Source organism: Cetorhinus maximus, chromosome 15 (assembly GCF_964194155.1).
Source record: "Cetorhinus maximus chromosome 15, sCetMax3.hap1.1, whole genome shotgun sequence".
In the NCBI taxonomy this organism is placed as follows: domain Eukaryota; kingdom Metazoa; phylum Chordata; class Chondrichthyes; order Lamniformes; family Cetorhinidae; genus Cetorhinus; species Cetorhinus maximus.
The window spans coordinates 81,869,116-81,887,326 of record NC_135893.1 but is presented as its reverse complement, the minus strand read 5'-3'; the positions used below and the strand labels follow the sequence as shown (position 1 = coordinate 81,887,326).

Below are 18,211 nucleotides of genomic sequence, written 5' to 3'. Positions count from 1 at the left end.
AATAAGTCCACCGAGTCTTAGAGGTTTTTTACGAAACTAAATTAAACATTTATTAATAGCAGAAAAGATTTTTAGCACATACTTAGGTCTACAAATTACTGCTATGATAACTCCTAGCTCCCTTAATTAACCTGACTCCCAATTACACCTCCGTTAAGGCAACAGTAAAACAAAAATAGATTTCAACAGACCCAGGCAAAGCACACAATACCCTGGACAGTGATATTTAAAGTGAGTTTTCTTAGGTTTGGTTCCTGTACACAGCAGCTTGATGCACCGAGGCTGGAGGCTTTTCACACTTGTGTTAGATCTTAGAATGCCTTCTCCCTTACACGTAACGTCATCTCCTTTGTACATGTTTCTCCCTTTTTTATGTAAATTCCATTATTCCAATATGTTTTTGCAACTTTACTTTTCTCATAATATAAATCTTTCATAGTACTCATATTCTCAGTAACCTTTGGGAAAAATAAACACACTGTTTGGCTTAGCCTCTTATGACTAGGTGTAACATCTAATCATCTCTTTGAAATTCAAACTACTTTGGTTATCTAAAAATGCAAATTTTCCTCACCTCTTATATTCTAAAACTTCAACCATGTTTACATATTTAGCATTTCAAATCTAGCTTCCCTTTTTATAACTCAAAAGCTCCAGACTACCTGTCTTCAATTCAATTAAATTCCACACACACACACACAAACTAATCCAAACCCCACTATTAACCTACCTTTACAATAAATCATCATAATATGAAAATTATTATATTTTCATGACACTGCACTGAAGAGGTCAGCGGCGCTTAACCAGATGAGGATCCTGCACTACGACATCCTTCAGACAGCCATGTTGTGAGTGATGTCACCTGTTTCATAGTTCCCTGCCATGCATTAATTATCTCCTTTCTTTCGCAGGCCCCGCTAGAAGGCTGCCGAGGTTAGGCATGAGCCAAGCCATAACTCCAGTCCCGAGGAAACATCGGATGAGGAATCTGAGGGGAGGCATATTGAAGACTTATCACAGCACTCACCCACACCCTTTACCAGCACAGAGAGACACCTCGGTGGGACCTAGTTCTAGAGTAGCCTCGGGGTCACAATCTGGTGAACACAGCACACTATCCGATCCACAACAGGTGGAGCAGGGCATCCCAGGTTGCCGGCACTCGGAGGACTGTTGGAGGCCAGGAATCTGCTAAGTCCGAGTTAGATGACGAGCCTCCGGACTTGATCCTAAATCAGTTGCTGGAGCTTCATTGGGAGTCAAGGGAACATCAAGAAAGGGTGTCAACAGCACTCCTCAGATTGCAAGGCACGATGGAGGAGTCCGTCTGCTTTCAGTCCAAGGTGTTAGCGCTGGCATGCCAATGCATTGAGGTCAACACTGGTAAGATGGCAGCCGCCATAGAGACCTTGGTCCAGGACATTGGTCCTGCACTGCTGCATGAGTTGCACTCCATCGTTGAGGCCCTTGGTGGCATCCATCAGTGTCAATGCAAGAGGGGGATGGGGCATCTCGATCTCACTCCAGCTGCCTCTTCTTGGAGTCAGCCAGGGGCCCTCGGGCACCCGTAGGGAGGAGGACCAGCTGCTCGACACCCCAGGGCCATCCACCCAGCTGACCTCAGGAGTGTCCAGCCGTTCCAAACCCTGCCTTCCTGTGACCCCATCAGCTCCAGCTCCTCAGGCCGAGGAGAGTGCAGCTGGCCCACAGCAAGACCTTGAAAGCAGGCAAGGGCCTCCAGGTCTTGGCTCTCCAGAGGATCCCTGCCAAGGTCATCACAGCCAACAGGGTGTAGCAGTCAGCAGGCTACCTCCTCCTCTGCCGTGGATGTCAGAAAGCACCAAGATGTAGCGGCAGGGTAAGAAAAGTGAAGAAGATGTAGTTGCACAATGTGGGCATAGGTGTTAAACGCTTGTCCATAATGTTAAAGAATGTAAGTACACGCCCAATCATTTCATGTCCCCTTGTGTATGTCTCCTTCTTATGATAAGCTGTGTTAATGTCAATCAGGTGTGAAACTTTGGTTCCTGCACACACTAATGACAGTTGTCAGTACCCTGGACCTCTCTTTTGTACAACGTGTCACCTTCTGACCACAGTGAGTGTCACATTTCAACCTCACTGTCCAGATCAGTAATGCCTTCAACTTAATGTAAATGTGGTAACTGCAAGAATCTCATACCCAAGGGCTGCAGGGCCCTGTGATGTGCTGTGCTGGCTCTGCACCACTGAGACGGAGGTATCCCCCTAACTCGTCTGCATTCTTGAGAGGTGAAGGTGTGGTGTTAAAGGGAACAGGTGATGATGCTTGCAGAAGGCTGATGTACTCCTAAAATCCATGTGCCCGCTGTCTTTCAGCAGGATCTCCATGCTATGAGCCTCTTCACAGAGATTATGTGCGCTGCCCTCAGCCAGACGGGTATCAGATGTTCCCAGATGCAATATGATGAAATCAGCTCAAAATCGGAGGACTTTGCCACCTCAAGTTGATGAGGCGATGGCTCATTTGTGTGCACTTGCTGAGATGTCCAACCTTGCATGCCTGCAACCCTGAACTTGTGCTTATTGTGGGGAGAATGGTATCTTCACAAAGTCGGTGGATGGTGATGTTTGTCCCATCGCCTTCACTTTATTTTGCTCCTATTAAAAAAATTTGTTCATGTTATAGTGATATTGACAAGGCTAGCAGTTCTTGCCCGCCCTTCTTGAGCCATTGCTTCTTGAGCATGTGATGTAGGTACACCCACAGTGGTGTTAGGGAGGCTTCTTGTTCAACTTGTTGGAAGTTATAGAACTGAGTGACTTCCTCGGCTAATTCAGAGGGCAGTTATAAGTCAATCACATTGCTGTGGAGCTGGAGTTATTTGTAGGCCAGATTGGGTAAGGATTGCAGATTTCCTTCCCTCAAGGACGTTAGTGAACAAGTTGAGTTTTTAGGAGAATCCAGTAATTTCATGATCATCGTGACTGAGACTTTCATTTTATTCCAGATTTGAACTCATATCTTTTGATTGTTCGTCCAGTAACTTTACCACTGCACTAGTGTAGTAATTATATTACAGTTCCAGCATCAGCACAGGGTGGGCTGACTGGACCTCCATGCTGAATTTACCGTAACTAAGATTCTTGTAGTGCACTGAAGGTCACCTGCCCAAAAAACTATTGATACATCTTCAACTGTTTGTATGCACATCTGCATGAACCTGCAACACTTCCAGAATACTGACGCTAGAATAGTGTATCAGTCATTTTTTGAGGGTAGGTAGGTATAGTGCTTAAAGTCTTCAGAATTTCTTCAGCTTTTTGAAACAACCAGTCTGTTATGAAGAGATATTAATGTCTATAATGTTGTTAGAAATTATTTTTAAAATGGAATTGTAGCAGGGTCTGTGTCTATGTGTTTGACTGTTTGTGTCTTAACTGGACTAAAGCCAGCTAGACTGGGTGCTTTGATGTATAGTAGTTTTGAGATGTTAATTAGATAAATGTAAGGAGGATAGAAGGTAAAGTGTAAATTTGCATTTGTTGAATAAAACATTCAAGAATGGGAGTAAAATCTTGCACCTAGCTGGGAGACGCCAAGCAATGTGTTTATATTACTAATAAAATTAGTGGGATGAAATGTTAATGTTAGAAGATGTGATGTTAAAAGCCTAGTGATACAATGGAAAATTTACATTCAAAGGAAAAGCTGGGTATAAACAGAAAGGAAGTTTGTGGCCAGGATTTTCCATTTTGAGGGGGGAGCATGTGTGGGTGGGCCAATTAAGGCTCGCCCAGCGTATTTGCCAACTCCCATGGATAGTGGGAGTGTGCGGGCGGTGGCGGACGTGCACAGACCGCCGGATCCAATGTTGACCCAGCAGTCTGTTTAAAGGAAGGCCTGGCAGCCTTCTGTAGGCTGCTCACAATGGCCAGTTCTAAGCTGCACCAGAGGGGTTCGGGTGTGCAGGCGAGGCTGCAGGGTAGGCCAGAGGAGCAGGGCAGGCTGCAGGATAGGCCAGCGGGGGGCCAAAGCGCTTCTCGTTTTTCTGATGAATGCCTTGCTGCCCTCCTCGAGGAGGTGGCAGTACGGTGGGAGATGTTGGTCCCCCAGGATGGGAGGAGGAGGAGGAGGCCCCCCCACATGACCAAACGTGCCTGGGAGGAGATTGTGGAGGTGGTGCGCTCCCGTGGTTCGGCGCACCTGGATCCAGTGCCGCAAGCGCTTCAACGATTTGTTGCACTCTAGCAGGGTGAGTACCATCTTGGCATTGGGCATTTAACCCAGCAGGTAGCCTTACCCTCTGAGGCGTGATTGCATTGAATCATTTAGGGTATTTTTCCTTTGCTGGATGGCCAAGCAGATAGTACCCATGCTGAGGTCAGCCTGAGTGGGTCATTAGGAGATGAGTTCTCTCCCGCACCATGTGTTGTTCTTAGTCGCACATGACTAGTTTGGGGGCAACCTGGAGGAGCTGCAGTTAGGCGCATACTCAGAACTCCAGGACACGTCCTGTTCAGGGCGATGAGATGGTGGAAGGCGAGCCTCAAGGTGCCGTGGCAAAGAACCATCTGGCTGACCTCTACACTGCACGTGGTTGCGCCTCCTTGCTATGGGAGGAAATACCATGTGGTTCCTAATGTGATGTACGCAGCATGTGTCCAAGGGGGCGTTTGGCTGGGGGGCGGGGGGGGGGGGGGGGGGGGGGTGGGGGGAGCCTAGCATCTTGGTCTGAGTGATAAGGAGCAGCAGGAGAGGAGGCACCTGATATGCCCCACTCTAGTTGGGGTGTGGCGTGCACGACCAGAGTCCATGTGCAATTTGTCCTAATGAATGGTCTCTCTTTTTCAGGAGAAGAATGCTCATAATGCGTCCGTGCTTGCGAGGACTGGAGGTGGTCAGGCACAGCTCTCCATATTAAGCCGTTTCGAGCAGGAGGCCCTTGAGCTGGAGAGGCACCATGCACCCAGGACTACTGCTGTCGGTGAGGCTGGGGTGGCATGGCCAGGTATTTAAGGCCAACAGTGAGGTCCGCATTGTCCTCCCAACGGCCATAGCACTGAAGATTGTAAAATTAGTTATTGTTGCAACATTGCTGGGCTATTGGTTCTGGAAGGTTGAGCGCATAATGAGCCGAGGGGACAGGCATGAAGTTTATCAATGTGTGCACGCTAACTGACCCACTGTCCTTGTTCTTTCTTTCAGTATCATCAGAGCACGGCCGGGAGGAGGAGCAGCAGATGCCTCCTCTCACACCTGAGTGACCCAGCGTCACACCATTTCTGCGAGGCAGGCACCAGCGCAGATACTAGCACCTCTGTGGGAATTCGAACATCGGCTAGTGTCCCGGGGCACAGCAGTGAGGGCACTTCACAGTCGCTGGAGGAGCTGGCAGAGGCAGAGAGTGCCCATAGCGCCAGCAGTCAGAGGACTGCAGGGGAAGAGGCACATGCTAAGTCGGTGCCTGGTGATGTGCCTCTGGAGTCGTCCGCGACGCAGCAGGGGCAGGAAATGTGGCTAGGTGTGCGGGAGCTTCTGGGTGAGACACATGAAGCTATGCTTGGCTTGATGTCTGTGGTGGAGGATTCTGCGCGGACGATCGCCGAAGCAATGAGCCACATGTCCGAGCGCCATGTGTCCTCCATGGACAGTGGCGACTCATGGAGAGCCTACTCCAGGAGACCTGCCAGGGCTTCCCGGGGATGCGCTGTGACCAGCAAGACCTCACATTGGCAATGACCTCAGCTGGTCACTGCCAGTGTGGGAGATGGTGTGGGCATCAAGCTTCCCAGCTCGTTGCACATCCATCCACGGTGAGCAGAGAGGTCTGAGGCGACCTCACGTTAGCGCAGCAGCTGCCTGTCGCCTCTGCGGGCTCCTCTTAGGGCGCTCTGGATGAGGGCACCAGCTCCTCCGCCCCTCACCCAGTGACCGTATCATCCGGTGAGGCTGCGATGACTGGGGAGATGCCAGCTGTGGAACTGGCAGCTCACTCCCAGGTGGGGCCAGCGCAGGCTCCATGGGCCAGAGGACGGCCGCCAAGGTCATCAAGGCCAACAGGACAGCAGAGTCAGCAGGCTGTCTCAGATGCCACTCCAAGTGATGGGGCAGCACCAAGACATAGCACCCGGAAAAGAAAACATAAGGCACCTTAGGCACACTACGGGTTTTTCACTGGTGCTTTTCTGTTGGCCCGAGATTAGGCCCATATGATTTATTTTGGATTGTTGACACTATTGTTTAATAATTGTGAGAACTTCTGATTCACACATTAAATGCCAGATGTGTGACCATGGCTGAGGGTGGCTCGTTTCTTCTGCATGTGTATGTTTAAGAACAGTGTCATGAGTGTTTATTTGGACATTCATCTTTATGTATAAGGCCCTTAGTTACTGCTGGTGACCTGGCAGATTTTGCGCTTAGGTGTCGCGGATCGAGGCGTCAGCGCAGGCTTGTCCTAGTGATCCATCTGTGTTGTGCTAGCTGAAGGTTCGTTGGATTAAAGCACCCCGGGTGTCCCTGCCTCCTTGGAGTAGTCCCGGGTCAGCGTCTACCCATCAGCATTTCCCTGTGCATGTTTATCCTCGGAATCACTGCTGGACTCATTGTGTGCAACCGCAGACACTGCGTCGATGTTTTCATCGTCCACTGTGTCCCCCCTTTCCAGCGCAAGATTGTGGAGAGTGCAGCATGCAACCACTATCACCGAGTGGGGTACTGGAGTGCGCCCCCTGAACGGTCCAGGCATCGGAAGCTCATCTTGAGGAGACCGATGGCTCTCTCCGCCACAGCCCTTGTGGAGTCGTGGCTCCTATTGTAGCACTGCTCAGCTTCTGTTCTTGGATGGCAGAGAGGCGTCATGAGCCACCTTCTGAGGGGATGGCACTTGTCACCCAGCAGCCATCCATCAAGCCGGGCTGGAGCACTGAAGACACCGACGCCTGGGAGTGCCTGAGGATGTAGGCGTCATGGGGGTTGCCTGGGTGCCTTGCACACACTTGTAGAATCAGCATCCTGTGATCACACACTATCTGCATGTTCAGGGAGTGCAATCCCTTCCTGTTGACGGAGGCACCGGGCTCACCTGCTGGCGCCTTGATTGCAACATGTGTGCAGTCTATTGCACCCTGGATGCGGGGGAAGCCAGCAATGGCCGCGAAGCCTCTGGCTTGCTGTGTCTGGCTTGCCTGGTCCCAACGGAAGTGGATGAAGGTCAATGCATGCCTGAACAGAGTGCCTGTGACCTGCTTGACACAAGTGTGGACTGCTGATTGGGAGACACAGCGAAGATCACTACTGAGCCCTGGAAGGAGCCAGAGGCATAGAAGTTGAGGGCAGCTGTGACCTTCAGAGCCACTGGCATGGGGTGTCCACCCACACAGTTAGGAGAGATCTCAGGCCCAATCATCTGATGGATATAGTTCACTGTCTCCTTTGACATTCGGTGCCTCCTTCGGCACTGCACCTCAGACATATTGAGGTAGCTGCTTCGCCGCCTGTAAACCCTGGCAGCAGGAGCATGGTGTTTTCTGCTGCCCCTTCCACCTTGGATTACCTCTTGGCTCTGCGCCCCTTGTGCCTGCGCCTGCATTCCAAAGGTGGCTCCCCTGGAGGCTGAATGTGCACTCCTGGCCTCCTCCTTCCTCTAGCCCTTCCTTCCTCCTGAGAGGAGCTGCCTCCAGTAGACAGATCAGATCCCATACCCAGGTTAAGGGAAGGCTTCCTGAAAGCTACAGGCCCAGAAAAGATTCCTCGCTGCAGAGTGCTGACCTGAAGGTTAAGAGTCCAGAAAAAGCTACTGGGATGCGTTCTGAAGTACTGCAGATCACACAGGCAAGTTTAAAAAACTTTCTCCAATAAATACTTCACAGACCAGATTCACGACCCCACTGAGCCCTCTTATCCTGCCTGTGGATGTGGTTAATAGAAATGCCTCCTACCCGCCTGCTCGTTGTGCCCGTGCGCTGACCCAAAGATCGCACGGCTGCCGAAAAATCGTTGTCAGTTGAAGACTAGGGCCTTAAGTGGCCCGGTAATTAATGGTGGGTGCGCGTTGGACTTCATCGCTCGCCTGCCCAACGAAAGATCACGATGGTGTGTGGTGATGTCGGGACACTAGCCCGATGTCGCCGCATGTCATTTTATGCGCGGATGTGTGGGGCCCTCCCTCCCCGCACGTCAAACGAAAAACTCTGTCCTGTGTGTGTAAGTCAGAGGCAGTTAAAATCTAACCAGCCTGTAAGCCTACAACCATGTCTGCAAAGGAACCAAATTGCAAGGAACTTCATTTTGAATTCGTAAGGTTAAATGTGCTTTGCCTGGTGTCTGTTTAAAGCCAATGGGTTACTGTTGCCTTGGTGGAGATTTACACGAAATGATTAATCTGGGGATTTGTTTAAAAGTTATTATGGTAGTAATTTGTAGACATGTGTATGTGTTTAGTTTGTTGTTAAATTAATAAATGTTTCATTTATATAATAAACCTCTTGAGGCTTGTTGTTCCTATTCCTGAATTCAGAGCTGCATCTCAAACATACCAATTGAAAATATAAATTATGACAGTTGTTTTGAGTTTCCCTCTGGGATTTAAACAACTCAGCCTTTACCAACTGCTGTGTCATAACACAGTAGCATAAAAACAGTGGTGAACTTAATAGCTTCAGGCAGTGCAGATTGAGCTGCAGAGAATTCCCTTGAGTCATTTACTACCATAAACCACTGGAAGTGCCACCCTGGGGACCTTCAATCGCTTTATTAATTGCCATCTGTTAGCTTAAGGGAAGATACTTCACCAATTATTGACTTCTCCATAGTCCTCTGCTACTGCATGTGAACTTTCTATTCATCAGATTCCTGCTCTGAAAGCATGATGGATGTGAAATTGGTCCACACCAACCTTGCGAAATATGTTTTTAGCGAATTGGCAGTCAATTTTTCACTCTGCTTGATATTTTCACTGAAGTTCATAGTTTTGGAGGCTCATTTTCTAGCCTTACTGTCACTTTTACTTGGTTTGAAATTAAAAACCTTGGCAATATTTTCCAAGTCAATGGAAAATAAAATTGGAATGGTGAAAAATCAGCTGCTGATTCACTACGAACCAGTTTTGCTCTGCTGATGTAGACCAGTTTCACTCCCATGACTCCTATGATGGAAATAAACACCATGTTATAGGAGGAAGTACAAACAAATGATACTGGAACTGCAAAAAAGCATACTTGAAATACTTGCTTGCTTATGTGTCCTGTGCAGCTCTTCACTGAACGAAACTTGTACCTCCATATGTGCATACCAAATTATTGTTCAGAAGATTCAAAGGGGCTACAATTAATTTGTCTTCCTATTGAGTACTGGCTTTAACAGGCAGAAAACCTATTACTATTCTAAATTCATAACAGAACTGGCATTTACACCCATAAATGGAATTTGATGTCCCATGCTGCATTTTTTGCAGATTGATAGGCCAGAGTCCAAATTAACAACAGGTGGAAAAGTGCCCTCACTGTTATTTTCATATTGTCATATATATTTTTATTGGGCTTGAAAGGTTAATTCTGTTTCTCTCTCCACAGATGCTGCCAGACCTGCTGAGTTTTTCCAGATTTTTCTGAGTTTTTCCTTTGTTTTTATTTCCAACCTCCCCAGTATTTTGCTTTTACTGTACATTTTTATTATTTGCTTGCCAAACAGTCAGATGCAATTTGTATCAAACTATATTACTGTAAAAATGTTATTACCTTGCTTTTATATGATACTTATTTCACAAAAGTAAGGCATGTCTGTCTGGCTGCTCTCCCTTTTCAACTATAAAGACTGTTCCTTCTTTAATAAATAGAGGGGAAAGGGTTTTCTTATTTACTTTGATGAATAAACTTCATTTCTTAAACATTTTTTCCCCTTAAGTTCCCATATAAATCCAGGCAATATAACTTTATAGTAAATCAAAAGTGACATATTATTTGGCTTGAGGACAAGTGATTCTGTGCAAAGTGGAAGAGATGATAGGAACAGTGCCAATTAATTCATTTTATTCTGATACTCAGTGCCTGTAATGTATAAATGTTAATGTGATTTGCTGCTGCTTTGTTTTCCATAGTACTATTGCATCTTGATTGTGAAAGTGCTATAATGCTACATGCTCTCCTAGCTGACAGAGTAGCACTGATAGTCAGGTCAGCAGGAGACATTGATGGTGTTATCTGAATCTGTGACTAATGTTGATTCACCTACATCAGCACCAGGAGTCTCTGATGTTGTGGGTTCGGTGGCTTCAGAGGCAGTGGCAACTGCTATTTGTGCAAGGTTACCTGATCGGTCAGGTCCTGTTGCTGACATGAGTGCTAACTGGGTGTACCTGTGCTGCTTAATATATGCTATTATTGAAGGGAATTTCCTCATGGTGTCTATTATTCTATGTGAACATATTGAGCTGTTTTGCAATCCCTCTGCTGTTTGTCTACAACCATTCTCAGGTGGGTTGAAACTGGCTATAAATGCACCTGGAGATGGATTTTGCAGAATCTCTGGAGTAGTGGTGGGAGCATTTAGAAGAAATGAACCTACTTGTGGCCTGTGTCAATAAGGTCTCACTAAACAAGTGGCAGCACCATAAGGTCTCGCTGCAGATACTAATGGTGTTGTTACTTGTTTAGTGGCAGACGATCATTGCTCTCTGATATTTCAAATGAAAAGCCAGCACATCAGAGTACTGGAGTCATCCTGAGTAGCAAGACAATTTGGCATTGTGTACAAGGAGGCAAGTAACTCATGCGTATGGTATTATTGCTGTGACAGCCTCCATGTGAAAGTGGCCCCATTTAATTCTGAGCTTAGTAAGTCAGTAGGGTGACTCAGCTTGGTGTCCGCCAACTGGGCAAACATCAACCACCACACCTGCTATCCCTTTCTCACCAGCACTCAGTAATAAATTGTCCTCTGCTTTTTCCTCAGCATCATTGGCTGCTTCTCCTTTGTATATTTATCTGTGTGCATGTCTGCCTGTAAATTGGTAGCTTCAAAACCCCACACCAGTGTTTGAGCACATAATCTAGACCAATACTTCAGTGCAATTTTGAGGAACCTGTATTATGTGAAGATGTTAAGCTAAGATTCAATTTTCCTGTCCCATTGGACCTTGAAGAGCTATTTAAAGAGCAGGGGTCCTCCTGCTGGCCTGACCAATCTTTCTGCTCAACCAACGCCACCACTAATAGGTTGCTGGTCTTTTGCCTCATTGTTGTTTATGGGATATTGTAGCCTTATGGCTTGTTATTACATCAAGCTGTGCCTTTACCCATTAGATCCACTGGGTGAATTCTATTGAATTTTAAATGAAATACATAACCTAAGTGTTATGTTAAATACAAATAAAAATAAGAAATGCTGGAAATACTTAGCAGGCCTGGCAACGTCTTTGGAGAGAGAAACAGAGTTAATATTTCAGATTGATAATCTTTCATCAGAACTTTTGTCTAAATGTTATATATGTAATTTATGTAGGAAAACTACGCCTTAAGTTCCTCTGTGTCCCTCCACAAATCTTCAAAATCTCATTCAAATTGTTTTTTTATAGGCAGTTCATTGCACATTGTCTTGAAGCACTGGACCTCACCAAGCAGTGTCAGAATGGACCTTCTGAAAGGGTAGAGTACAATCAATACATGGTTTAATAAACTTGCACTGTGTCAGAAATCTGTGATGTAAATATAGAGGAGAGCTCTATTTTTTTCTGGGGAAGAGATAAAGTCTTTGTTTCTTTTGCCAGTTTCCACTGCTCCATTCACCAGCTCTCTTAGAGACATTGATTCTAGATGGTATGATTTCATGAACGATGCTGTTAGGTAGAGAAGTCTAGAATTCTGACCTAGCAATGATTAAGGAACTACAGTATATGTACAATTCAGAATGTTGTGTGACATGAAAGAAACTTTGGAGGTAACAGCATTCCCCTACCATTGATCCCTTGAGCACAATTTCCCCAGTAGTGTACTTCACATCCTAGTAGCCATTCTTCATATGTGAGCTGTGACAGTTTTTAAAAATTCATTTATGAGATCTGGGTGTCGCTGGCTAGGCCAGCATTTATTACCCACCCCTAATTGCCCTTGAGAAAGTGGTGGTCATGCGTTTTGTTTGTGGGAAACCTGGGAAGCTGTAGCCAATTTTAATGCCGTGCTGCTCAACACAGATCAAGGATCAGATTTGGAACCTTCCTCTTCTGTATAACTTAGTATCATGCTAGGCATTGCATTTAATTCTGTGTCTTGAAATGGTGTTAGTTGGGTAGGATCTGTGAAGATAATGCTGTGATCCTACTGGGGAAATTGTGCTCAAAGGATCAATGTTAGGGGAATGCTGTTACCTCCAAAGTTTCTTTCATGTCACACAACATTCTGAATTGTACATATACTGTAGTTCCTTAATCATTGCTAGGTCAGAATTCTAGACTTCTCTACCTAACAGCATTGTGAGACTATTTTCATCACAAGGACTGAAGTGGTTAAGAAGTAGTCCCACATGACCTATTGCAATTTGGGATGGGCGATAGTATGGCCTGCCAGTGTTGCCCAGGTTCCGAGAACAATAAAAGAAAAACAGGGCCAACAGCATATCATTCACAATTTTCCTACCTGTGTTCCACGAAAGTAGGAACATGTGTTCATGGAATTGCCCCTTGTGTCAGTGTTGGATTTTTATATCGTTCAGAGATGTGAAAGTTGAAATTTTTAATATTGTAAAAGGGAGGCAGTAAAAATAGAATATCAAAGATATCATGGTATGTGTACTAGCTTGACACCATATCTCTGGCACCATCAGCCCAGACTTGATGCTGGATTCCTGGTACTAGGATTGCCAACTCTGGTTTCATGTGAGAGCTTTCATCACATGATTTCCTGCTTCCAACCAGCACCCACCTCCCAACACCCCAGCATTTGCTGTCCAGTACATCCATCCTTGAGGAGCTCCACCCTCCCATGCTAATTGGAAAATGAACAGACTCTTTGTTGCCCAATTGGATGGTTTTTGTATGTCAGTCAGACTTCTTTCCATTTCCAGTATTTTTGGCACTCAAAAAAAAGAGTTTAAAGAAAATGAAAAAAAACACAGGCTTAGATTTTAACTGTGGGCCAGTTTCACGCATTTGAGCAGTTTTCACACATTTGAACAGTGGTGAGAGTCAGAAACTCACCTTGTGCTCTTAAAGCGAGGCCTGGAGTATTTTAACTCCTCAACCTTATTTAAATCTCTGCAACTGACTTCCAGCCATCATGGCATGCATCGCAGCTGAGCTTAATCCTCTATTCACCTGATGTTCACACGTGTTCACTGGATAGTTGTCAGGAACAAGAACCATGCTTGATTTTTTGACTTTTCTAACCCAGGCCAATCATAGGGTCTCTACGGATATTCTGGCTGAGATTGGACATCTAGTGTCAGCATCTGAATTCCACATCAGGTGTAGCATGGTAGAGTTGAGGGGTAGTTCCATGATCCTCACATTTCCAGCAGAAATGGGAATCATGTGTCACACTCAATGGGCTACAGCAATGTTGTCTTGTGTACACGTCTCCCTGATGGAAAAGTAGGATCGTGGAACTAAATACCTGTGCAAGATAAGGCTCCAGTGAAGTGGCTCAGCTGTAATTGTTGAAGGTGATGTCTTTCAGGTGCAATTCTGCTTGTTTTGGTGGTTCAGCTGAATGTAAAAGATTCCATGGCACTATTTTAAGAAAACCAGGGAGCTCTCCCAGCCAGTGTCCTGGCCCACATTCTGTCTTCAGTCAATACCACCAAAATCAGGAAGATATCTCCATTCCTAATGGGTGCAGCAAATACAGGATGATCAGGCCGGGAGGAGTCCAAGTTCTTAAAAGAATGTGCCTGATTTTATTTTCTTTTAAATTAGTGTTCTCATTTACTGATTACTATACAATTTGGCTTTGTTGTTTGTCTACAAAAAGTAATTATTTGATTGTGAAGCACTTTGGGATATGATAAGGCTCTGTGCATAAGTCAGCTATTTCTTTGGGGCAGTGTTTACAAATGATTTTGTTCCTCTGCTAACTTCTTCCAAGTTTGGATTGATCAGTTTATACACGCAATTTTATACTTTGCACTGTTTCTTCTTTTCATTATTCTGTACAAGTAATACATGTTATAGCATCTCTAACTGGCTATTTTGTGTGCTAAAATAATTGGTACCATTAATCACAACGCAGAAATACATTACTAGGATTGTTTATGTAGCTCTTACAGCTTATTACTGTGCTTTAATTTGGAAAGATGATATAACCATATGTAATGCTTTAGTTGTTCTGTAGCCTCCTTGAATGATTTACTTTTTAACTGGACTGCCCAGTGTGGTACAATACAAAACAGGTAAGATCCCAGTTTGATTCTCAGTCTGTACTAATTGCAGCAAGATGTTCCAGAATTGGTTCCAGTGCTTCTGAGCTGAGGGCGAGTAGACAATCAATCGGGATTCCAGATTGTCGTTCATTAACCCCTGCTGGAACATGGACCCTAAGGGAGAACAGACATGAGGCAGAATTTTTCACTTGGGCGGACGTGCGCCCGATCTGAACGAGCATAAAATGATGCACGATGACGTTGGGCGAGCGTCCCGACTCGCGTGCTATTTCAGTCAGCAGGCATGTGCGGGAGTTGGCAGCACGCCCACCAACAATTAAAAGGCCTATTAAGGCCATTAACAATCTAATTGATTTAACTTTTTCACTGCCCGTCCAACTGTACAGTTGGTGGGCAGGTGAAAAGGCCAAGTGGCCTTTTCCTCTTTTGCGAAACCTCATCCATGGACGAGATGAGGTTTTGATCTGTCTATTAAAAAAAAATAAAAAATGTTCATACTAATTTCTATCATGTCCCTGCTCATGTGACAGAGCCACAAGAGTGGGGACATGTTTTTAATGTCTTAAAATGCTTTATTTTTAATTTTTCATATCTTCATCTTCCTGAGAAAGCTCTGTGCCTCGAACTTGCGTGCTCCCCCACCCCACCCACACACTGGCAGCGCTGAGTGCTGCAGCACGCGGGCCTTAATTGGCCCACCAGGGTGAAATTGCGGTCTGGCCCCGATTGCGAACAGCGGTCAGCTTCCCGATTGCTCCCGCCCACCCCTGCGAGACCCCCACCCCCCCACCCCCAACGAGGGCAAAATCCTGCCCATGAAGTCATCTATGATGGCCACTTGGATGAAGTATGTCGGGTTGTCAGATATGAGATTGTAACCCAGTGGGAGAAGGCGCCTTCAGGTGGTGAGTGGAGTGGGAACTTGAAGAAAGGGACACGTGACATTGTATTAGGATTGATAATTTCTCCAACAGATATACATACAACTCCTACAGTTATTACTGTTTACATTGTTCAACCTTATATGGACTCGAATAACACCTACAGTTTGTTGCATTTAAAAACGGCTGTGCACACTGATAAATGGACCCACCAATCTATCCGTGCAGCATTTTAAACTTGGACTTTACTGGGACCCTTGTTTCCTGCCTGCCAACCAGCTTTCTACTCATGCTTATGTACTTCCTCTTGTATCATTTGCCTGAATTGCTCTGACAAGCCTCTTGTGAGATTTCTCATTGAACATCCTTTGCAAATTCAAATACACTACATCAGCTTCTCTTTATATATTAAATTGGCAGCTTCTTCAAAAATCTCCATTAAATTTGTCAGACTGTTCAATTCATGAGTACAAATTCTGATTCCAAAGATTATTTGGAAAATTATGACTACTGCTTCTGTCAACCTCCTCCAAACTCCTTCATTGTTCTTGGCATGCATGCCTTCTAGATTTGTTGTATGTTTCTTTAGCCCCATTGACATTTTTAATACAATGTTCTTCTGAATATGGTTACGGCTTATTTTTACATCTTCCTTGTACCCCGATAGTCTACTTTCACCTCCTCCTGTAAAACAGACGAATTGGTCATTATGACATCTCTGCCGTTTTCTCACTCTCAGGTATAAGATGGTCCACTTCTGTGCCTATTTGCTAGGAATAGCCCTGCCTGATTATATGCGTGTGAGTTGTAAGCATTGGGGTACTTTTTCTCTCACTTTCCCAGAGACAGGTGCCAAGGGCCTGTTGGAGCTGGAGATTCAACTGAGGCAAATTGTGGCTCATATAGGTCTAAATTGGACCTTCAAGGTTGAATTTAAAACGGCCACGGAGGTAGGATTGGAGGCAGGTGGGCCTGCAATTTCTCCCCACTGGCAGGTATGTCATGGTCCCGCTCCAGGACCATTTTTATTACGGGAGGTTCAGGGGGGATTATGGCTATCTGTCCACAAGTGGTAGCGAGTCCATTAGGCCAATTAACTGGCCTATTGAGGCCACTCAGCAGAAGCCGGCTGGAATTTTCCAGTCAACATGCGGAGCCCCAGGCTGAAACACGGCCAAGGGATGGAGGCAGCCTCTGAGTGGCAGAGAGGAGTGATGGGAGGAGGGTGTGAGGGACAGTGCTCCATCATCTAGGGAAACCTCACCTCCCCCTCCCCCCCCCACCCCACCTGCTATAACCATCAGGTTACAGTTGTTGCCTTTTTAATGTTTAAAATTTTAAAGATCTCTTCGGAGGGAACTCCATTTTGTGGTGCTACACCTGTTTCTCTTTATGTATCAAATTGGCAGCTTCTTTAAAAGTCTTCATTAAATTTGTCACACTGTTCAATCCATGAGTATAACTGCTGTTTCTAAAGATTATTTGGTAAAGATTATTTGGAAAATTATGGCTAGTGTCTCTGTCAACCTCTTCCAAACTCCTTCATTGTTCTCCCCCTACATTGGATGTTCCCATGTTTGATGGTGGGGTTGCTGATTTGCCATTGCTGGAGGGCCTCCTATTGGCCCTCTAGCCAGAAGGGCCTGCCCGCAGTCGTTAATTGAATGGTGAGTGCACATCCTGCCATTATGGCCGCCTCATCAAAAACTGCCGGGCGTCAGGTGGCGAAGTAACGTGGGTTCAGGACCCAGAAATTCACCCAATTTCGGGGTCCCAACCGCAGGGCTACAATTCAGGTAGAGTTGAATATTGTCAATATACTTGTGGAAGCTGACCCTGTGTCTTTCAATTATATCACCAAGGGAAAGAAGAAGAACCGAGGGGTCAAGGATAGATCCTTGGGGGACACCAGGGGTAACTGTATGGGGACAAGAAGAGAAATGATTGCTGAAGATGACCTAGCTATGATTGGTTAGGCAAGAGTGGAATCATGTGTGGGCAGTCCTACACTAGAGACAGAGATCCTGAAGACGAAAGTGTGGTTGACCATGCTAAAGGCTGTGGTGTAGTCAGGAAGGACGCAGAGGGATAGTGACAAGCTGAAAATGGTAAGTGCTACCTTTCTTTCAACAGAAAACTCTTGCTGCTGGAAGCCTCTTCGAAGGACCTGCAGCCATTATCCACAGTTGCAAGCTTGCTGAACTCAGCCTCTTTGTGAACTGTTATTTTATATCTGTGAGAAGACATCTCGGCTAACTGAGCTGTTAGAGAGCGCTCCAGCGAATCAGGGATCAGCTTCTTTCTTTAATCAAAGTCACAATCCTACATTTGGTATTTACCTTTTACAATATGCTTCTCATGATCTAATTAAAATAGAATCGCTATTAATCAATATTTACCAGAAACATCTTTATTGATGGCTTAAGATGCTTGTCAATGTGAGCATTCCAGTTAACTGATTCTTGCCGTTTCCCATTGTTCACAGCTTCAGCACCTTGTCATAAGTAAGGAACAATGATGCTAGGATTAAAACCAAAAGCAAAGCAGTGGGGATGCCAGAAGTCTGACATGAAAACAGAAAATGCTGGAGATACTCAGCAGGTTTGGGCAGCATCTGTGGAGAGAAAAGTAATAACTCACAACAAGAACTTTTATTCATAAAGCACCTTCAATGCAATAAAGCATCCCAAAGCACTTTGTATGAGCGTTATGAAAGAAAATATGACACTGAACCACATAAGGAAGTATTAGGACAGGAGACCAAAAGCTTGGTCAAAGGGGTAGACTTTAAGGAATGTCTTAAAGGAGGAAAATGAGGTAAAGAGGCAGACAGATATAGGGAGGTAATTCTAGAACTTAAGGCCTAGGGAACTGAAGCTACAGCCACCAATTAAAATTGATATGCTCAAGAAACTAGAATTAGATGAGTGAAGATATCCCGGGAGGTTCTGGGGTTGGAGGAAATTATAGAGAT

General features: G+C 45.5%; 1 long non-coding RNA gene across 1 annotated transcript in view; it reads left to right on the top strand.

The window, feature by feature from the left end:
• The window catches only part of LOC144690863 (uncharacterized), a 38,456-nt gene extending 20,525 nt beyond the window's left edge, over positions 1 to 17,931 (top strand). Inside the window, exons 2-3 of the long non-coding RNA XR_013578980.1 lie at positions 11,559 to 11,628; positions 17,723 to 17,931. This is a non-coding gene — a long non-coding RNA (uncharacterized LOC144690863). The remainder of the gene's footprint in view (positions 1 to 11,558; positions 11,629 to 17,722) is intronic.
• The last annotated feature ends 280 nt before the right edge of the window (positions 17,932 to 18,211 follow it).